Source organism: Engystomops pustulosus, unplaced genomic scaffold (assembly GCF_040894005.1).
Source record: "Engystomops pustulosus unplaced genomic scaffold, aEngPut4.maternal MAT_SCAFFOLD_304, whole genome shotgun sequence".
In the NCBI taxonomy this organism is placed as follows: domain Eukaryota; kingdom Metazoa; phylum Chordata; class Amphibia; order Anura; family Leptodactylidae; genus Engystomops; species Engystomops pustulosus.
In genome coordinates, this window is record NW_027285183.1 from 97501 (window position 1) to 100591 (window position 3091).

The following is a 3091-nucleotide window of genomic DNA, read 5'->3' on the forward strand; positions in this document are numbered from 1 at the left end:
CATGGAAGTAGGGGCTCAGCGGGAGCAGCCAGTTGGCCTATCCGGCCACATGTCACTGTCCCCCGGCCAGACTTGGCGGCAAGTCCCGGGGAGGAACAAGCCCATGGAAGTAGGAGCTCCTACTTCCAAAGCGATGACGTCAGCGGGAGAAGCCGCTCGGCCTATCCGGCCACATGTCACTGTCCCCCGGCCACACTTGGCTATAGGTCCCGGGGAGGAATAATGCCCATGGAAGTAGGAGCTCCTACTTCCAAAGGGGCAAGTCAGCGGGAGCAGCCACTTGGCCTATCCGGCCAAGTTTCACTGTTCCCCGGCCACACTTGGCTGTAGGTCCCGGAGAGGAATAATGCCCATGGAAGTAAGAGCTCCTACCTCCAAAGGGGCAAGTCAGCGGGAGAAGCCACTTGGCCTATCCGGCCACATGTCACTGTCCCCCGGCCAAGCTTGGCTGTAGGTCCCGGGGAGGAATAATGCCCATGGAAGTAGGAGCTCCTACTTCCAAAGGGGCAAGTCAGCGGAAGAAGCCACTAGTTCTATCCGGCCAAGAGTCACTGTTCCCCGGCCTTACTTGGCAGTAGGTCCCGGGGAGGAATAATGCCCATGGAAGTAGGAGCTCCTTCTTCCAAAGGGGCAAGTCAGCGGGAGAAGCCACTTGGCCTATCCGGCCAAGAGTCACTGTTCCCCGGCCACTCTTGGCAGTAGGTCCCGGGGAGGAATAATGCCCATGGAAGTAGGAGCTCCTACTTCCAAAGGGGCAAGTCAGCGGGAGAAGCCACTAGTTCTATCCGGCCAAGAGTCACTGTTCCCCGGCTACACTTGGCAGTAGGTCCCGGGGAGGAATAATGCCCATGGAAGTAGGAGCTACTACCTAAAAAGGGTGAAGACACTTGGCTCTAAGTCCCCGAGAGGTATACTGCCCATGGGAGTAAGAGCTCCTACTTCCAAAGGGGCAAGTCAGCGGGAGAAGCCACTTGGCCTACCCGGCCAAGAGTCACTGTTCCCCGGCCACACTTGGCAGTAGGTCCCGGGGAGGAATAATGCCCATGGAAGTAGGAGCTCCTACTTCCAAAGGGGAAAGTCAGCGGGAGAAGCCACTTGGCCTACCCGGCCAAGAGTCACTGTTCCCCGGCCACACTTGGCAGTAGGTCCCGGGGAGGAATAATGCCCATGGAAGTAGGAGCTCCTACTTCCAAAGGGGCAAGTCAGCGGGAGAAGCCACTTGGCCTATCCGGCCACATGTCACTGTCCCCCGGCCACACTTGGCTGTAGGTCCCGGGGAGGAATAATGCCCATGGAAGTAGGAGCTCCTACTTCCAAAGGGGCAAGTCAGCGGAAGAAGCCACTAGTTCTATCCGGCCAAGAGTCACTGTTCCCCGGCCTTACTTGGCAGTAGGTCCCGGGGAGGAATAATGCCCATGGAAGTAGGAGCTCCTACTTCCAAAGGGGCAAGTCAGCGGGAGAAGCCACTTGGCCTATCCGGCCAAGAGTCACTGTTCCCCGGCCACACTTGGCAATAGGTCCCGGGGAGGAATAATGCCCATGGAAGTAGGAGCTCCTACTTCCAAAGGGGCAAGTCAGCGGGAGAAGCCACTAGTTCTATCCGGCCAAGAGTCACTGTTCCCCGGCTACACTTGGCAGTAGGTCCCGGGGAGGAATAATGCCCATGGAAGTAGGAGCTACTACCTCCAAAGGGTGAAGACACTTGGCTCTAAGTCCCCGAGAGGTATACTGCCCATGGGAGTAAGAGCTCCTACTTCCAAAGGGGCAAGTCAGCGGGAGAAGCCACTTGGCCTACCCGGCCAAGAGTCACTGTTCCCCGGCCACACTTGGCAGTAGGTCCCGGGGAGGAATAATGCCCATGGAAGTAGGAGCTCCTACTTCCAAAGGGGCAAGTCAGCGGGAGAAGCCGCTTGGCCTACCCGGCCAAGAGTCACTGTTCCCCGGCCACACTTGGCAGTAGGTCCCGGGGAGGAATAATGCCCATGGAAGTAGGAGCTCCTACTTCCAAAGGGGCAAGTCAGCGGGAGAAGCCACTTGGCCTATCCGGCCAAGAGTCACTGTTCCCCGGCCACACTTGGCAATAGGTCCCGGGGAGGAATAATGCCCATGGAAGTAGGAGCTCCTACTTCCAAAGGGGCAAGTCAGCGGGAGAAGCCACTAGTTCTATCCGGCCAAGAGTCACTGTTCCCCGGCCACACTTGGCAGTAGGTCCCGGGGAGGAATAATGCCCATGGAAGTAGGAGCTACCACCTCCAAAGGGTGAAGACACTTGGCTCTAAGTCCCCGAGAGGTATACTGCCCATGGGAGTAAGAGCTCCTACTTCCAAAGGGGCAAGTCAGCGGGAGAAGCCACTTGGCCTATCCGGCCAAGAGTCACTGTTCCCCGGCCACACTTGGCAGTAGGTCCCGGAGAGGAATAGTGCCCATGGAAGTAGGAGCTCCTACTTCCAAAGGGGCAAGTCAGCGGGAGAAGCCACTTGGCCTACACGGCCAAGAGTCACTGTTCCCCGGCCACACTTGGCAGTAGGTCCCGGGGAGGAATAATGCCCATGGAAGTAGGAGCTACTACCTCCAAAGGGGCAAGTCAGCGGGAGAAGCCACTTGGCCTATCCGGCCAAGAGTCACTGTTCCCCGGCCACTCTTGGCAGTAGGTCCCGGGGAGGAATAATGCCCATGGAAGTAGGAGCTCCTACCTCCAAAGGGGCAAGTCAGCGGGAGAAGCCACTTGGCCTACCCGGCCAAGAGTCACTGTTCCCCGGCCACACTTGGCAGTAGGTCCCGGGGAGGAATAATGCCCATGGAAGTAAGAGCTCCTACTTCCAAAGGGGCAGGTCAGCGGGAGAAGCCACTTGGCCTATCCGGCCACATGTCACTGTCCCCCGGCCAAGCTTGGCTGTAGGTCCCGGGGAGGAATAATGCCCATGGAAGTAGGAGCTCCTACTTCCAAAGGGGCAAGTCAGCGGGAGAAGCCACTTGGCCTATCCGGCCAAGAGTCACTGTTCCCCGGCCACACTTGGCAGTAGGTCCCGGGGAGGAATAATGCCCATGGAAGTAAGAGCTCCTACTTCCAAAGGGGCAGGTCAGCGGGAGA